This window comes from Callorhinus ursinus, unplaced genomic scaffold (genome assembly GCF_003265705.2).
Source record: "Callorhinus ursinus isolate GAN/ISIS: 27379988/994484 unplaced genomic scaffold, GSC_fseal_2.0 scaffold17, whole genome shotgun sequence".
Classification (NCBI taxonomy): Eukaryota; Metazoa; Chordata; class Mammalia; order Carnivora; family Otariidae; genus Callorhinus; species Callorhinus ursinus.
This window is the reverse complement of record NW_027397079.1, coordinates 37,352,860-37,373,016: the sequence shown is the minus strand read 5'-3', so window position 1 is coordinate 37,373,016 and position 20,157 is coordinate 37,352,860. Positions and strand designations below refer to the sequence as shown.

General features: G+C 36.5%; 1 long non-coding RNA gene across 1 annotated transcript in view; it reads right to left on the bottom strand.

The window, feature by feature from the left end:
- LOC141374363 (uncharacterized) overlaps positions 1 to 8,119 on the bottom strand; it is a 33,431-nt gene extending 25,312 nt beyond the window's left edge. Inside the window, exon 1 of the long non-coding RNA XR_012381183.1 lies at positions 7,874 to 8,119. This is a non-coding gene — a long non-coding RNA (uncharacterized lncRNA). The remainder of the gene's footprint in view (positions 1 to 7,873) is intronic.
- Positions 8,120 to 20,157: the final 12,038 nt, after the last annotated feature.

Here is a 20,157-nt window from a genome sequence, read left to right as displayed (position 1 = left end):
TTTCTATGCCTGGTATTAGTTATTTAAACCTCCTTTCCATTTTCCACAAAATCAAACTCAAAAAAGTTAATAATAATATTTGAAAATAAAATAACCTTTCAATTGGTTCATTCTCTGGGCATAGATTTTCCAATTGGCAGTATAGTTGACCCTGGAATGATGTGGGAGCTAGGGACACTGACCCCTACACAGTCAAAAATCCACATGTAACTTTTGACTTCCCAAAATTTAACTACTAATAGCTTACTGTTGACCTGAAACCTTACTGATAACATAAACAGTTGACTAACACATATTTTGTATATGTATTATATACTGTATCTTTTCTTTTTAAAGATTTTATTAATTCATTCGAGACACAGAGATACAGAGAGAAAGAGAGCATGAGCAGGGGGAGAGGCAGAGGGAGAGGGAGAAGCAGGCTCCCCACTGAGCCAAACATGGGGCTGCATCCCAGGACCCTGGGGTGAAGTCCTTTGTCTGAGCCAAAGGCAGACACTTAACCAACTGAGCCACCCAGGCGCCCCTATATACTGTATTCTAATATAATAAGGTGAGATAAGAGATAATGTTATTAAGAAAATCATAAGAGAAAATACATCTACAGTACTCTAGGTATAAAAAATATCATATACATCTGCACAGTTCAAACCCATGTTGTTCGAGAGTCAACTGTATTTTTCTTTCAGCAAATTAAAGATATCTTTCATTATCTCTTGACTTTCATTGTTGCTGCTGAGAAGTCAATGATAATCTACCTTTGTTGTGCCTTTGAAGATGATCTCTCATTTCTTTGGCTGTGCTTAAGACTTTATTTTTGTCTCTAGTTCTGTACATTTGTTATAATGTCTTTAGATGTAAAATTTTAAAAATTACTTGCTGGAGATTCATTGGGATTTTTTAATGTCTTTTATCATGTCTGAAAATTTTTCTGTCATCATCTTCACATGCTGCCTTTCCCTTTTTTCTCCTTTATGAAGGAATTGAAATTAAATATATATTTTGTTTTCTTATTTTATCTTTCATATCTCTTAACTTCTATGGATCCATCTTTTCATTTCTCTATTCTGTTTTTTGTACAATTTCCTCTGGCTTATTTTCCATGACACTATTTGCTCTTCATTATGTTATATTTGCTTATAAATCCATCTATTGAGTTGTTGTATTTCAAATTGTAATCTAATCTTCATTTCCAGAATTTCAATTTGTCATTTTTTCTAATATGCTAGATTACTTTTTATAGCTTCCTTTTCTGGGAAGATACTGCAAGTTCTTTTTTTTTTTTCCCATAGTATAACCTTTTTATAATCTATGTTTTATTTATGTTTGATATTTCTACCATAAGAAATGTTTGCAGATTGTATATTTGTTTTTGATGCTTCTTGCTCACGGTTTCTTTTTTCCTTATGTGCTTAGTTACATTGTCTGAAAAAATACTTCTGAGAGTTCTTTAAGGCCTAAGATAAAGGATAAAAGTCCATTTCTACATAGGGCCCCTCAGGAAACTATTAGTTCTAATCACTTTAAATTAAATTCAAGATCTAAAGGGATTTTTTTGTGTGTATGTGTTTGGCTTTGTGTTTGGTCACTCAGGTGATATGAATTTAGTTTCAAATGTGAATAAGGGTCAGCTTTGATTTACAGCTTATCTAGGACATGATTCCCTCTCTGTCCCTTAATTAGGATGAAGGCAACTTTTCTAGAAACCCCATAGAGTTTGTCAGCAGAAGTGGGTTTATTTTTAGCTCATTCTTAATTTGAGAGGATGGGTCTTTGCAGACCCAACTTAATATGTAAAGGTCACCTCTTGGACTCCCTAACTAGGGTATTTCTGGGCTTTGGTTGTCTTCTCCATGGGTTATAAAACTTTCCAGTAGAAAATTCAAATGTTCCCGGGTAGACAGATGCTTCCACAGAAAAAAATGGCTTCTGTCCTCTTCTCCAGATTCCTTCTTTCTCTTTGATTTTATCCTGACAATCCTTTGTATGTGTCACATCTTAAATAATTATAAGATGTAAGAAATCTTTTAATATGTCATTTAGTTGTTCTCAGTGGGGAAATTAGTCTAAATGATCTGGACCACATTACTAGGAAAGAGTTTGAAATATCTTCAGTACATCTTTTGGTATTTTCCCCTTTACTTTGTATTTAGGAGTTTTGGTAAAAATGAGAAAGCCTTGATTTTTTTCCCCCTTGCTCAATTAGTAACCTATTGTGAATTGAAACCGCAAATGCTTAAATTGGAAACTTATCTATTAGGGACTTGGATTCTACTTTCAAAGCTCAGTACCTGAAACTAAAAGACAGGGAGAGTTTACACTGTTTGTGTTTCTAGTTCTGACCTGCAGCACTAGCCGGAGCTAATGATGATAGTGATGGTAGTAGATGTTCTCAAGTGTATGCAGCCTGCACTGGTAAACTTGAGCAACCACATTTGTCATCATAAGACCCTGCCTCTGAAATTATGGCCAACACCTGTCCGTTGGTGAAGCATTTCTTCTCCATGTTGCCCTATCAAAGGGCACCTACGTAGTCAGAGTCCAAATTCTGAGAAGTAAGCTGGTCCTGTTATGCTCCTCTATACTCAAAGAGCAACTGATGGCTGCATTATTTACTTGGCACCAAGAAAAAAATAAACAGACAAACAAACATAGAACTTATGCTTTTTCACCAGCTTATACAGTAACATTAAATTTTATTGTATAAGTTACAGTAATTCAAGTGCCCTGCCTTTCAGCACAGAAACCCACTGCCCAAGTTATATCCCAGAGTTCCTTTTGTGCTGAGGAACAAGGCCTTGGGTATCCTCTTGTTGGCTTCTTATCAAGCCACCATGGCACTGGCTTGTAGTCAGGGGCCTGACCTGCATTAGATGACTGCTCTAGCAGGTCCCATCAGCCTTTGTTAATATCCACGACTGTTACAGTCCCTCTGGTCTTAGGGGATAAGGCACTGCTCCAGGCTACTCTGCCCCATCCCAGGCATGCAAGAGACCCTTAAAATAACTTCTCCTCACAGAAGTAAGATCAGTTTGTAAGTTCTTACAAGACTTCGTGGAAATTTCAGGTAAATAAGAAAGTGTCACCAAGAAAACTAAAAATGCTTTTGGAAATGGCTACTCTCTGCAAGCACAGGTTCAGACTTCTTCTTGTGGACTCTTAGATTGTAGCCCACAGTCTCTGTGTATATGTGCTCAGTTTACTCTCACTCTCCAGAAGCCCCGACTGCTTTTCCACATTCTTTCAAGTCAGTGTTTCTCTCCTGGTCGTTGTTTCTCTTCTGGGGTTGATGCCTTCTACAGTGACTCCCACATTAACAAGATTTCCTTTCCACCTACACAGACAAGTTAAGCAGAAGAAGCCAGTCAACCATTAGTGTGCTCTGGATTATTTTTAATAACACCAGGAGCACATTCCAAGTTGAATGTCATAAAATGGGTACTCTATGGTGGGACAAGAAGTGCAGGGTAAAGATTTTGCCTGCATGTCCTTCCTGCAATCTTTGAGTCATTTCTAGATCTCCCACGAGAAACTCCTTGAACAAAAATACATCTCCACAAGGATGACAAATAAGTTGTACTCTAAATCTATAGTTGGAAATGAAACATTTCTTCTAAGGCTGCTGTTTTAAGATTATAGATTACAACTGTAGGGAAAGAAAACAATTTTTCCCCTACCCTCTTAGGTTGAGTCACTGAGACCTGTTAATTAAACTGACAAAAGACAGATTAATAGAAGGAAAAGTTTATTTCTTATGCACACAGGAGTCCTCACAGAAAATAATTGAAAACCCTAAAGAAGTAGCTAATCATGGGATTTATATATCATTTTAAGAAAGGGTGATAATGTATGGAGAAGAGACTAGACAAAAGAAAAGAAGGGTCTGGGCTTCTGGAATGGGGTAAATTGTGGGAAAATGACATGAAATATATGGTAAATAAGGTAAATAAGAGTTGATTGGTAAGGTTTGTTATGCAGTCTCAGATGATGAGTTGTATGGAAATTTCCTTTACAAATGTAAATTTCCTTTACAAAAAAAAAAATTATGCCCTGCTTTTAGGCAGAAAGGGGAAGGACAGAGAGCTCCTCCTGTGTTTGAAGTTTCTTAAGTGCTTTCAGCTCAAAATAATCCTCTGCAAGTAACCCTTTGGCAAATTTTTTGCCAAAATAATCCTTTGGCAAGTAGTCTGTTTTGGGTTGGTCCTTCACCACCCAGTGGTATGCTTTAAGTCAATATAATAGTTCACTATAGGCATTAAAACAAAACACAAAATAGCAATAGAAATTCTCAAAAATATCTGTGCAATAACTGAAATTATTTTGTGAAAAAGCTGTGTGTTTAGTACTGGATCACACGTAGAATGTAAAATATATTTCTCAGAGCAGATCTGTTAAAATGTTCGAGAAAAGTTGTTTTCACGAAACAACTCATCTAAATGTACAGCCTTCACCACAACCAAGGCAACCCTTTATATTGTTATTCTTCCCAGCAATTCAGCTCTGTGAGCCACAGCTCCTCAGGCATCCATCTCTGTACTTTCTGCATCACATTTGCATGACTAAAAATATCCAAATGATTTTCCTGAGAGGAGCTCCCAAAGGAGCTCAACTTCTAGCGGGGGGGGGGGGGGGGGGGGGGGGGGGGGGCATTGTATCCCACTTGGGCCCTAAATACATGATTTTACCCTGTTACTCCACAACTATTTTCATGGGTTCATACCTTGATCTCCAACTAATATAAACACTTTGAGAATAGATATCCTATTTATGTTTATTTGAATTTTCCATTAAAAAGGTACCTCATAAATATAATTTATACAGGCCATAACATGATTAGTGAAGTCCAACAATTAAAATGCAGATTAGCATCATTGGGAAGTTAATGAAATAACTGAGGCAGTTTAGCTAAAAAGCTGCAGTACCAGGAGCCATCCCTATTCGCCAATCTATCCTTGTCCAGGTAGTGTTTGGCGCCATCCCGTGGCTCTTGTCTGCTCCACTCTAAATACTGCTGGAGTCAGTTCTGGGTCCCTGGGACTTCCTGTAGATCAATTCCCAGGATTATAAGAAGAATTTGAGGAATCTCTAGGTCAGCTGGTACACACTTCATTGATAAGGGGAAGGGGAAAATCTGGAAATGTTCAGACCCAATCTCTACCTCCTGGTTTGTAAACTAGGGTTTTCACCTTTTCTCCACCTGGCCCCTACATTTCCAGCCTCACTTCCTTCCTAGCCACCCACACTGCTCTGTTAGAGATGGGCCAAGGGAACAGAGCTGGTTCCATTAAATGTTAGTTCTTGTTATAAAGGAGTTTCACAGTACATGTTGCCAAATTAAAAAAAAAAATACAGACTTACTAAGGAGAGACTTCATTCAGAAAGAATGTCTCAAGAGAGAAAGTGTTGGGGGAGACACTACTACAGGGGAAAGGGTTTATTGCAATAGGAAGAATGCTGTGGCATAAGATCAACTAGCACCTCAAGGACTAGGCAAAAGAATTTTCTTTTAAAGATTTATTTATTTATTTTAGAGAGAGAGCAAGCAGGGGAGAGAATCTCAAGCAGACTCCCTGCTAAGTATGGAGCCAGACTCCGGGCTCCATCTCACGACCCTGAAATCATGACCCCGAGATCATGACCTGAGCCAAAACCAGGAGTTGGATGCTCAACCAACTTAGCCACCTGGGTGCCCCAAGAATTTTCTTTAAGAGAGAAGAGAAAACAAGGCTAAAAATAATGGGAGGAGAGTGGCATGATGGGGATCCTAGATCAGCAGGTGTTTTATCCTAAGGCCAGCCTATTTTCTGGGAGGATCTTTTAGGAGGGGCTGTATGCTGGGTCAGGCTGAGCGGGAGCCAAATTTCAGGGGCTTAGGAGAAGAAGAGCATTTAATCAAAATGGTTCACAAGCATTTTGTTCTGACTGATCAGTGGAAACAAGTAGTTCAGGTAACCCTTTAGAAGGCCAAGAATAGGAATTTGGAGGATTTGTGTCTGGCCTTGTTATAGGTAAACAGGGGGCATCTTACAAATTATTTATCTTTCAAATTGTCTGTTATTATAAATAAGACACTAGACACTAAAAAATTCCCTAAAACACATTCTGAGGAATTATGTAAATTGCTTAGGAGAATGATGAACTATGGAATAAGGAACATAAGAAAAGCATTGGCTAAGAACATATTTTTTTTAAATACAAAACTGAATCATTTATACATTTTGTTTAATTAACAGGATCTGTGGAGAAGATCTTTGAGAGGAAATTTTTTGGTACTCTCATATATGCTACCTGAATTACCAAGCTATGAAACCAATTTGTTAAAATTTAAGAAAGGATTTGCATCTAGGATTACAGAAATATTGACTTTCAATTTTCCTTCTTTATTTTTATCCTGCTTGGCTTTGCTTCCTGTCTTTCTTTCCTAGGTTGACATACAAGCGAAACTCTTGAAATTTATTAAAAAAAAAATTTGCTATAAAAATAGAGAGCTTTGTGTTTGTTAGTAATGACAGAAATAGGTCAATAAGGAATCAAAGAGAATACTATTGAGAGCATGAGTTATGAGTCAGTCAGTGGCTTAAGGAAACTGAGAAAATTAATACTAAAAGGAAGCATTGAGTTTATATTAAAATGAGAATTTAATTCTTGAATTAATGAAAATGATCTGAAGTAACAGAGAAATTCTTTTCTAGCTCCCAAATATTGTGTATTTGTGTGGGGTGAATGGAAAGCCTTCTCTATCCATAAAGAAACCTGTGATGATATGAATCAGCAGAGTCCCGGGAGACTGCAGCAAGGGAAAATACCACAAAGACAATTCTAAAGTGACATTTTGTTGAGGAGAATGAGGGTATGAGTTTCATTGCTTATTGGCTAGGCTAAAAAGTTCTTAGGGTAGAAATATGGGGAGGAGAGTGAATCTTGGGGTTGAGAGATTTCCTGGGGGCAGAGTGAAGGCAAGTGAGACAAAATTCCAAACAAAGAGGAAAGCATTGTGCAAGTCACAATACATTCATTGGTTAAAATCATCAAACTACAGAAAGTGGTGGTTCCGATTTTCAAGGGTTGTAATATGTATCATCTTGAAATCTAAGGATTAAAATCAGGGTTCAGGTTTCATTTCAACATGTACATCACCCCTTTATACTTTTTTTCATCGACAAGTGCAAAGGCAGTTTGAGTTCATCGTCAGAAGGTGTCCCAGTCTAAAACGATGTACAAGCCTCTATAGGCTCGGTATTGATGCAACTGGAACATACCGTTATTTTACTCATTACTTCATGTAGCACAACTAAATGACTGAGAAGTAAAATCTGATGATACAGTAAGATGAATTGTCCACAATCTGGATCATCAATGAAACAGTCAATGGAATAAAAATATAGAGGGGAAAAAAACTGACGTGAGTGTTGGTAACCGGTGAAGGATTCTGCTGAGAATCCTGAGAAATCTGAGAATCTCTGAGAAATTTCTACACTGGAGTGCTGATGGAGAGAAATTGAGGTAGTTCAGTGAAGGTTGGCTTCCAGCAACCTCTCTGCATAAAAATAAATGTCCATAGGAAACATGCAGAGCAACCCTTGGGAAAAAAATCCCTCTAAAACCTTTTGATTTAAAGAGCCTAGGGCTGGGGTTGAGGACTGGCTATCAGACCACTGGGGAAAGTGTTAGATATTTATTTTCCAGTGCAGAAGAGCAGCATGTGAAAATTGTGGTTCACTGAGAGGCCAAAGCAAACAGAAAAACAGCAGAGGGTTGGAAGCTTAGCCCCATCAGTGCAGAGCACTTTAGGAAGCTTTGGTTTTAAACATCAGACACCAACTAGGAATGATTTAAGCAAAATATAAAATTAGTAAGATATTAGGTCACTCACAGAATCACCGGGAATGCTGACAAGCTGGGATTATGAAGCAGGCAGGAAACAGGTTGGGAGTTGCAACACGGGGCCCATCAGCTTGTCCCACAGCTGCTTCCAGCCATGGGCATTACTCTCAGTTCTCTGGTTCTCTGGCCTCTGGAAACACAAAGTGTTCCACACAGTCCTTGCTTCTTCACATCTTTGACTAATGATTCAAGATCCCGGGCAAATATACCTATTGTACAAGCCCCTGCTAGGGAGAGAAAAAAAATGAACCAAACTGATGTTAGGTTGTTGTTTTGCTGAACCAGCTACTCTTCTAGAAAAACAAGTTTCAGATAGATTCTTACTGAACACATGATCAGTCAAACCAGAACTCATGAATGGAAAGTCTGTGACATAAAAGGAACCAAAACTAGTTCAACATAGCATTAATCATAAATCATTTTTTTAAATTGTGCAGCAATAACAAAAGCAAATATAAAAATAATAGTTCTTCACATATAACATATGCAATATAGATAATCAATAATAGTGACTAAAGTCCCACTTTGTGGGAAAAAATTAGAAAGTTAGTAGCATGAGAAAAAGTAAAAGCCTGCTAATTTCTTTATATAATACAAATTTTTTATATAACATTTATATAATGAAGTGTCAGATATTATTAGAACCATATAGATTAATGTTTTATTTGAAAGAAACTAGTAAGAAAAATAGTGAAAAGATATGTCTTTCATATTTATAGAAAAAAATGACAATATAGTTCATTAATTAAATGGTAAAGCACTAAGAATAAGAAGGATAAAAACAAAAAAGTGAGATAGAAACAAAATGAATGAGAAATAGTGTTGTGAAAATGAAGAAAACCTCATTAAAAATGGATCTACAGCTAGCCCACCCAGTGAGAAATTGCCACACTCAGCCAATGAGAAGCCACCACCTGAACTCTTTGAAACATCTCCTCCCAGCTTTACCCTTTCCTGCATAAAAGCAAGACCCTCTCCTCTGTTCTCCAGACCTGCCTATGATTTGTCATAGTTTGCTTGTCCCCAGTTGCAATTCTCTGTAACTCCTAAATAAACTCATTTTGCTGGTAAAACAGCTGGCTCTTTTGTCTTTTTTTTTAAGGTCAACCATGTGAACTAATACAGTTTTCTATTCTTTCTTTCTCTCTTTTTTCTTTCTTTCTTTTTTTTTTTTGAGAGAAAGAGAAAGAGAGAGAGCCAGAGGGAGAGGGAGAATTTCAAGCAGGCTCCACGTTCAGTGCAGAGCCCAACATGGGTCTTGATTTCACAACAGTGAGATCATGACCTGAGCCAAAATCAAGAGTCCAATGTTTAACTGAATGAGCCACCCAGGTGGCCCCATACTTTTCTGTTTAAAGTCAAAGTACTTTAAATTGAAAAAATATAATAGACATCTGGTTGCATTTCTAATACTTATTACTCTCTCTTTCTTAACAGAACCCAGTTATTTTAAAGATATTCACATTATCCCCTAGTGGATAATGTGAATAAACATCAGACACCAACTAGGACAGCCTAGAGGGCTGTTATTAGTCCACGCATGAGCATATGGTCTAAGTTGGGCCCATCATACCAAAGGGAAGAAATTATAGTCTTGCTATAGGTCATCTTAAAACTATAAGGAGAATAAAATTTAGGATGAAATCACTGCTAAGATGGAATAGTGGGGAGATTGAAGGTCATGGGTCCTTGATGACATAATTGAGCCCTGATTATCCCACCTAAGTTCCCAAATACATGAGATAAGGAAGTTCATATGTTTAAAGCCAGAGATTCCTGTTACTTTGAGCCAAAAACAAAACTCAAACTATAAGTCTAGTTTGCTCTCTACAGTCAAAAATCAAGCTCCAGTTATATGCTAGCTACAAAGCATACATACTCTTAATAGGGCTTTGGTTAAAATGTAATGGACGTATAAAATAGAAGAGTATGTAGCTATTTTAAAACAATGAAATAGATATCATTTGGAAAGAAGATCAAGTGACAGGCAAGGTAAAGAACAATGTGTGTATTTTGATAACATTCTGTAAATATTATATGTATAATGCATTTTCTTATGTAGTTAGGAATATTTATATACTAATTAGAAACTGTTACAGTGCAATGCATGGCTGGAGACAGAGTTAAAAAGAGGTCTACTTTTCATGGTGTACTGCTCTGGTCCTTTTGAATTTTCTACCAGGTACTTGCACTATCTAGTCAACACATAAACCAAAGTAAAATTGAGATAAAGATTAAAACCAAAAGGATGAAAAAAATATTCTGTTAACATTTTGAATACTTCAGATAATAACTCTTTAAAAAAAGTGCCAATGGAACACTTTATCAAGAGTCATCATACGTTAGTATACAATTATTTCGAGTAACTTAAAATATGCCTATACAGGCTCAAAGGGTTTCTTGTTGCTTTTGTCTTTTGTTTTTTCTTTTTCCTCACATAACAAGAAGTCTAGATGAAAAAAGTAACTGATGCGGGTTCAAATCTCAAGATTTCACTAGATTTCTTCTGTGATTTTCTTAGCCTTTCTTTCAGGGTTGTAATATGGTTGCTCTTGCTATCAGCATACCATCTACATTCAGAGCAAAAATAAATAAATAAATAAATAAAAATAAAAAAGGAGTTGGGGAGGAGATGGATTTTCTTTGTTTCGGGAAAGGAAAACCCTTAGCAGGAAACATAACAGACTGCCATTCTGGAAAAGTGTCTTCTGGACCGCACAGCTGGAATTGGTAAGGGAAGGGACAAGAAATTGTGTCAAAAAATCAATATTGTTCACTGACTTATGAGATCAAGAAAAAGACCTCATTAAATTTTAAGAAGCAAAAATTATGCAAAACACATTTTTGCAATACAATATCATCGAAATATTAGTTAATATGAAATGTCAAAAGAAAGAAAGAAAACTTTCCAGAGTTGAAAATTAAAACACTGTCCTAATTAAATCTCTGGTCAGAGAGGAACACTCTTCAATTGCAAACTCTTTAGCAAATAGTTATAATGAGGATAATATATATACAAATTTATGGTGAGTTACTAGCACTATGCTCAGCTGAGCCGTTAAGGTCCTAAATATGTCACTAGTAAACAAGAATAAGTGGAGAAATAGTGAATCTATTCTAAATGTTGGATTAATTTATTTTTATATTTCTAGGGAAGGCAAGGGGCTGAAATTCAGTAATTAATATAAATTATGAATTAGAAAAATGAAAAACAATAAAATGGAGAGAGATTCAAATTTACTTATTTTAAAAATCAATAAAATAGGCAAATTTTGACCTTATTACATCATAATCTAAACTTTAAAAAAATAGAGAAAAAACAAAAACATACAAAATTTTGTAGTAAATAGACTTCTGGTTATGCATGTCAAATTGAAAACCTATTATATCTCCTTTCCTTGAACTTCTACTAAAATTTCAATAAAGTAATAAGATTATTAATCTACAAAGAGAAAGAGAAAATAATCTACAAAGATTATTAATCTATAACAGAATAATAGTGATGCCAACCATTATTTGAAAGCTAGGAAGCATTTGTTAAAAAAACTAAACAAAACAAAACAAAACAACAACAAAACCTCTGAGAAAACAATCAAGAGGCAAGAAATGGAAAATAAGAGAAGGAAGGGTAAGAATTAGGGACAATTGATAAAAAATACGCATCAGGTAAGTGAGTGTTCCAGAAATAATGAACAGAGAAAATGAAGAAAAGAAAATTATAAAGAATTAATTAAGGAATATTTCCAAGAACTGAAAGATCAGGGTCTACAAGATTAACTAATTGCCCATATTACAGATTACTGATCGAAAAGAGGTCTATCTAGAGCTCATCATTATGAAGAGATAAGCCAAAGGGCATTGGGATTTTCAAAAGCAATACTGGAAACTAGAAGACAATAGAACACTGACTTGAAAATTCTGAAGGATATAGTTTTACTCTAGAATTATATATCCAGCCCACATAACAATCAAACATAAACATGGAATAATTTTTTTGGCATTTGAGTTAAAAAAAAAACAGAAAAGAAAAGAAACAAGGAAGGAAAGAAAGAAAAGAGGGAGGGAAGGAGAAAAGATAAGAAGGGAAATAAACTTCTCTGTATTTTTTTCCGCAGGAGTTTGCTAGAGGATGTGCTCCACCAGAATGATAAATGTTTGATTTATTTGGTTCTCTCTTTCTCTATTTTTTTTTTTTTGACTGAAGAGCTATTTGCCCAGATGAAAAGAAGTATTTGCATAGACAAATTGGTTTCCAGGAATTTCCAGAAGTAAACAGTGACATTACTTATTAGGGTTTGCTTTGTTTTTTGTTTTGTTTTTTTTTTTTTTTTTGCATTATCTTCCTGGACAAAGTTTTTTGGACAGATAGGGTCTCAGTTCTTAGTCTTGGTAATTAAGCTGGATGGACATAGATTGCCTCAATATTTCCTCCCGCCCTCCCCTCTCCCATCCTCTGTCCCTTACTCTCTTCCTTCTCTCTTTTCTTCTTGTCTTCCTCCCCTTTTTCCTTTATTTCTTTAGACTGCCCTCCTAGAGCCCTCCTTCCTCTTTCTCCTGTCTGGTTGACAGTTCTCTGAGCTTGCAGCGTGGTGGACATTCTGGGGCTTCTTTTCGTTATTGTCTGGTATTGGATCATAATGTTTCCTGGGGCTTCCTTTTACCTCCTTCTGGTGGAGCACATCCTCCAGCAAATTCCTGAGGAAAAAATGCAGAGAAGTTTAATTTCTTTCTTATCTTTTCTCCTTCTCTCTTTTCCTTCCTTCCTTCCTTCCTTCCTTCCTTCCTTCCTTCCTTCCTTCCTTCTTTCTTTCTTTCCTTCCTTCCTTCTTCCCTTGTTTGTTTTCTTTTTTTTTTTTCTTTTTTGAGAACTTAAATGTCAAGACTCACTCCAAAAACATTGTCTCCCTGTTCTGACCTATTTTTTCACTAACATCACCTAATCTCAGTAAATTCCCAATCTTAAACCATTTGAGCTGAAATTCCAAAGCCCTAGAAATATTCTCCCCTTAGTTTTCTTGCCTAAAATATCATTGTGACACTGACAATGTGGTGTTCTTCCTCATGGTGTTCTTCTTACAGCAGGAGATTTAATAAACATCCTTGCTTGATTAACAGGTTACTCTGGTGTAGTGTGTGTGTGCGGGGGGAGGAGTGTGTGGAGTCAAGCTGGCTAAAGAAAAAAATAGCTAGATTATCTGGCACATTTTATCACATAGAAATAATTTTGAGAGAACATTAGAGATGTGTTGGAAGAAATCTTGTAATATGTTATATATATAGTCTATTATATATGATATATGATAAATAGTGGAAAATGTTAGAGAATTATTCACTCCCCAAAAGGTAATAAAAATATAAGAAACAAAGCATAATCATAATGCATTGGCTGAATTAGTAGTAAATAACATTTTAGGGTCATAAGTTAAAAACTGAATTAAGATTTAGCTGGAAATTGTGATATAAATGTTAGGATAAGAGGAGCAAGATTGAGAGAAAGATGGAATAAAAATGCTAAATCTTCCTCTACTATAATAGGAAATTGATAAAAGAAGAAAGAGGAACATATTAAAAGGTAAATACCACCACCATCACCACCACCAACAACAAAGGCTGAAAGATTTGGAAACTTTGCCAAATCGATCAGGCTCACTTCCTTAGAACAGTGTTCTAGCCTCCTAGGGGGCACTGTGGGGGTGACATTGTGATGGAGAAATCAGAGGTGGCAAGTGCAAAAGAGCTTCTCTTTGTCTGTCTATCTGTCTCTCTGTCTGCACAGAGAGATGTCTGGAAATATGTTCTCATGTATTGGCGGTAGTTATTTCCCAGGATTTTTTTTTTTTACATTCTTCTTAACATTTTTTCATAGATAAAATTTTGATAATGAATAAAATACATATATATATACACACACATAAGTATCTACATATTTTGATAAAAGTAATAACTCATTTTCTGATTAAAAAAAACTTTGAATCAAATTTCAGTAATAGCAGCAGAAAAGGAAACCACCACACATAAACCAAATACAGCTTTGGTTAGAAGTCAGTCAGTCACTGGGCCACACAGAAGTGCAGGACAAGCTGAGGAAGGAAGGCTTGCTGCTTGAGCAGGAAGTAGAGCGAATGGGTTTGGTGAAGAGGTAGTCTCCGCAGCGATTTCTTACAGTAACACGACACATTTATAGTCAGATGATCTAGCGTGTAGCAGCTAGAACCGTGCCTCTTTCACTGCTGTACTTCAGGAATCGTAAATAGTTATGATTGATACTATAACACAGCAGGCTTCATCAAAATGTTAAGCCATCTAAAGAAAAGCTGGTAAAATCTTCAGGATCCTGAGAATCTCTTTAGTTCTACTTGAATACTGGAATATGGGCAACCAGATAGAACTATTATAATAACTTCATAAAATTCTTGCAGCCTTCATCATCCTTTTTCTTTTCAATATTTATATGTTGCTCTCCCCCACATTCAGTAATTACATATATCGCTACAAGTTGAGATCAAACTCTAGAGCCTCTGCAGAATTTTTGATGCTACCTTTATGAGACTCTGGAGCCTCTTTAGAAGAAACAAATTAAAGAGCTTCAGTTTGGAGGGTCACAGGCAGCTTCTACCAATGAAATACCTTGTAACTTTCGACTGGCACTTAATATGATCAATGAAGCATTTCCATGAGATTTATTCTACACAGGATCTTGGGAAATTCAGCCTCCCGACAGATCATCCTTTGCTGGCTGCCAACAGAATATGTCGATTATTTACCTTGTCTGTGTGATTCATTGTGTTTGAAGATGGGGAACTTCAAAATGTTTCTCCTGGGCATGGAAAGAAGGCAGATAGAGAAAATGCAGGGCTTGAGGATGTTTAAGATAGTTTTTCTCCCTTAATCATCAATCACAGTGTATCTTTTTCTTACCTTTTTTTTTTTTCCCATACATTTAAAGGCACAGAGCAGGGTTATGGAGTCATGAGTTAAGTCTTCTGCTCACCACCTTTCCCTCTTCAGTATCGCTTGTCTTCTTAGGGATCATTACTTCACTGAATGCTGTTGAGTATTGACATATGTTTACAGCATCACTGCTAGTACCATGCTCCTCTCCGTATTTCATGGACCTGAGGATTCTACAGTGACAAATTTTTCACTGACGAAAAATTTATGATAAGCTTAAATCCTTCTGCACTTAAGCATTAATGGCATTAATGGCAGAAAAGCAAGCCTTTATTCAGGTGACTTAGGCTGGCACATTCTGACATAGAAATCAGAACTCTCCTCAGAACACTCTGTTTGGTACATTTATGTATTTTGTAAGGGCTATTAAAATTAACTAGCAGTTTTTCCAGGGAAATGGTGTACTTTATTAGTTAAGAATACATACTTTGGTATCAGACTTCTTGAGGTTGGATCTGTCAGTTACCAGCAGTGTGACCTTGGACAAGTTATGTAATCTCTGTCTCAGGTTTTTTATCTGTAGAATAAGAATATTATAAAAATGTTTATATCAGAGTTTTGTTGCAAGGATTCAATAAGACAATGTATGTAGTTTTGGCCAAATCTTGCCACATTTAAATGTCAGTGATGATGATGAAGAAATCCTAATGCTCATTCAGCACTGGTTTGTTTTATCTGGTGATCTCTACCATGCTTCTTCCCATTTCTACCAATAATTGAGGAATTGGGCTAAAGTTTTGTTTCAAATATATGTTATATATATGTATGTATGTATGTCATACAAATATATGTATGATACTTATTATATCAAACAAGGTACTTAACCAGATATACTTAGCCATATGTGGACTGAAGTCCACAGAACATTTTATTTTATTTTATTTTATTTTAAAGATTTTATTTATTTGACAGAGAGAGACATAGCGAGAGAGAGAACACAAGCAGGGGGAGTAGGAGAGGGAGAAGCAGGTTTACCCCTGAGCAGAGAGCCCGATATGGGGCTCAATCCCAGGACCCTGGAATCATGACCTGAGCTGAAGGCAGACGCTTAACGACTGAGCCACCCAAGCGCCCCTGAAGTCCACAGAACATATTTTAAAGTGAGGCATATAGTGTACTGATTAAGAACATAAGCTCTTCAGGGTACCTGGGTGGCTTAGTCGGTTAAGCGCCTGCCTTTGGCTCAGTCATGATCCCAGAGTCCTGGGATCAAGATCTGCATCGGGCTCCCTGCTCAGTGGGGAGCCTGCTCTCCCTCTCCTCCCTGCTCACATACTCTTTCCCACTATCTCTGTCGCTATCTCTCTACCAAAGAAATAAATAAAAATCTTAAAAAAAAACAAAAACGAAAAGACATAAACTCTTCAGAAGTCAAAACGCCAAGATTCAAATCTTTGTCTCACCATTTGCTGTCTGTGAACTTGGGGCAAGTTACTTAATCACTCTATCACTCTGTGCCCCACTCTCCTTAAAAATAGAATGGAGAAAATAATAGTATATTCTTCACAGGGTAGTCCTGAGCTCCATAAATTTTACTTGTAAAAACTTTGAAGCTTGTTATTTGAAACTGGAAACTTCCTGTAAAGTTTGAGGTACATATACAGTCTAAATTTTGGAAACTTCCCATATTAAACCCCTCTGGGATTGATAAACTTCACTTTTTTATTTTTTGGTTAAGAATTTACTTATTAACTACTATGTCCTGGATACTGTGATAGGGATGGTGATAGGAGGAATAAAGCATGGCCAGTCCACCTAGCAATCCCCAATCTAGTCATGTGACAAAGCAAAGGAAAGCTGGGGAAATCGGGATATAGTTTTGCCTCTGCATGTCCTTGAGACTGTTACTTCAACCGTATTTGTTGCAGAGGTCGATCTCATTATGAGATCTAATCTTCAGTTTACCCTTTCCAATATTTCAAATAGTCCATCTCTATTGGTTCTATAAGATTTCAGGCTCATACTGTTATTTCATTTCCTTCCTCCCTCATTTTTCCCCTTCCTTCCTCCCTCTCTCTCTCCCTCCCTTCAGTCTTTCTTTCCTTCATTCCTTCTTTCTATACTCCCTTTTTTTAAAAATGAAAATATCTCCAAAAGAGTTTTATAAAAGCTATCAAGAATTCCAACCTAGTATAATTTAGGTTAATCAGAGTTTCACTATGGCTGGGAAAAAAACAGATGTTTAAGGGAATCAGAATTTTTCTAGAAGCAAGAAAGGGGAGAAAGATGGAACCCGGAGCCTGAAGCCAAGCTCTTGAAAGTTTGATTTGGACAACTGGTCCTAATTGGGATGGATGTCTAGAGGCCAGGATAATGACTCAGAGTTGCTGAAGGAGAGAGAAATGGCCGGAGGTAGAGGAAAAGTGAAGTGTTGCTAGAAGGACTCAGAATTATGTTTTTCCATGTCCATCATGTGTTTTTTTTAATTTTAATATTAGAAAAACAAAGTGTGGTAGCTGGAAAGGAAAGAAATTTTAATTGTCAGCTCTGTTGTATAATGTAATTACATTCAGATTATACAACAGAGCTGGCAATTAAGCCAATTATAATTGGATTATAAATTCCATATAATCTGGAATGTAATTCAAGACCTGCGTGTTGAGCATTTATTATATGCAAAGCATTATATTATGTGTGAAGGATACGGAGTTACAAGGGCGGGAGAATGTGTCTAAAAAGATGCACTTCAGAGTTTGTTCGATCTTTAGCAGTTTGGTGTAGTGTTGGAGTTCTTAACCTTTTCTTTTTCCTCCTCAACATCACTGAGGGATAAAACATACCACTCTCAGCAACAGTGACTCAATTAAAACAGTGACTCTCAGTGGGGAATTTGGGGCAAGAAGTTCCAGAAGTAAGCCATTTATACTTGAAGCTTGGTGGGGGCGGGGGGCAATCTGGTATGTGTGGGATTTGCAGAGTTTGGAAAAGGGCCCTCATGATTCTGATGTTTTTACTTATGGGTAGGGATCATGAGATCATCTTCTCTCCTTTCTTATTTCCTTTATGAGGATTACGGTATATGAAAGAAACCAGGTCTCATAAACCCCAAACACCAAATCCCCACCTGGCCCTTCCCCAGGGTTCCATACAATTCACCTGCCCTCCATCCCAAAATTTGTAAGTAGTCAAACAGGAAATAGACAAGCACAATCTACAAATCACTGAATCACTGAAGATTTGATCAAAATCTTTTCTCTTACTAAGCTATTCTTTTTTTGTAAAAGCCATCAGGGAATCCAGTTTTATTACTCTTTTTAAATTCTAAACTCTCTATTTCATCACTCCCATCTTTCTTTTTCTGTTATTTTGTTTTTTTAACTTTAATTCCAGTAGATTTAACATGCAGTGTTATGTTAGTTTCTGGTGTACAATATAGTCATTCAACAACTCCATGCACCACTTGGTGCTCATCATGACAAGCACACTCCTCAATCCCCATCACCTATTTAACTCATCCCCCTGTCCAACTCCCCTCTATTAACTATCAGTTCTCTGTAGTTAAGAGTCTGTTTCTTGGTTTGTCTCTCTCTTTCTTTTTTCCACCTTTACTCATTTGTTTTGTTTCTCAAATTTAACATATGAGTGAAGTCCTATGGTATTTGTCTTTCTCTGACTGACTGACTTTGCTTAGCATTATACTCTCTAGTTCCATCCATGTCATTGCAAATGGCAAGATTCCATTCTTTTTATGACTGAATAATATTTCGTTGTGTGTGTCTCTGTGTGTGTGTATATAGAAAACATCTTCTTTATCCATTCCTCTATTAGTGGACATTTGGCTGCTTCTGTATTTTGGCTATTGTATATAATGCTGTTATAAACATAGGGGTACATGTAACCCTTTGAATTAGTGTTTTTGTGATTTTGGGGTAAATTTACCCAGAAATGTGATTGCTGGATTATAAGGTAGTTCTATTTTTAACTTTTTGAGGAACCTCCATACTGTTTTCCACTGTGGCTATTGCAGTGTACATTCCCACCAACAGTGTAGGAGTGTTCCTTTTTCTCCACATCCTCCCCAATACCTGTTGTTTCTCATGTTTTTGATTTTAGCCATTCTGACAGGTGTGAGGTGATATCTCATAGTAGTTTTGATTTGTATTTCCCTGATGATGAGTTGAGCATCTTTTCATGTGTTTGTTGGCCATCTGGATGTCTTCTTTAAAGAAATATCTGTTCATGTCTTCTGCGTATTTTTAATTGGATTATTCATTTTTTAGCTGTTGAATTTTATAAGTCCTTTATATATTTTGGATACTAAGCCTTTATCAGATATGTCATTTGCAAATATCTTCTCCCATTCTGTAGGTTGCCTTTTAGTTTTGTTGATTATTTTCTTCACTGTTCGGAAGCTTTTTTATTTTGGTGTAATGCCAATAGTTTATTTTTCCTTTTGTTTCCCTTGCCTCAGGAGACCTATCCAGAAAAACATTATGGCCAATGTCAGAGACATTACTGCCTGTGCTTTCCTTCTAGGATTTTTTATGGCTTCAGATCTTACATTTAGGTCTTCAATCTCTTTTGAGTTTATTTTTGTGTATGGTATAAGAAAGTGGTCCAGTTTCATTCTTTTGCATGTAGCTGATCATTTTTACCAACACCATTTGTTGAAGAGACCATCCTTTTCCCATTGGATACTCATTCCTCCTTTGCCAAAGATTAATTGACCATACAGTTATGTGTTCATTTCTGGGTTTTCTAGTCTGTTCTATTCATCTATGTGTCTGTTTTTATGCCAGTGCCATACTGTTTAGATTACTACTGCTTCGTAATATAACTTCCACATTTACTTAGTTTAGGTTCCACAGTTCAAAATTTTAGTAACATTTTTGCCAATACCATCAATTCTCTTGCCTTCTTGTGAGTTTCGTCATTCTTATCTGGCAGCACCCCTACTCAAGATGAACCCAACAATATTTTTTTCTCTGCACTGAAGGGTGCAAATTATACTGGGTAAATTCACAAACCATGATTTATTGATATTACTATAAAGTCATAACCAGCAACTTCAATAGAAAATCTGCAATGTCCAGGGCTCCTGGGTGGCTCAGTTGGTTAATAAGTGATTCTTGATTTTGGCTCATGTCATGATCTCAAGGTCTGGAGATCAAGCCCTGCATCAGTCACTGCACTCAGTGCAGAGTCTACTTGATATTCTCTCTCTCTCCCCCTCTACCCTTCCCCCTGCTCACACACTCTCTTTTTCTCTCTCTCTAAATAAATAAATAAAATCTTCAAAAAATAAAGAAAGAAAATCTGCAATGTCCAAGAACTCTTCAACATTAATTGGGTTTATTTGCTTTCCCTCATGAATTTGTTTTT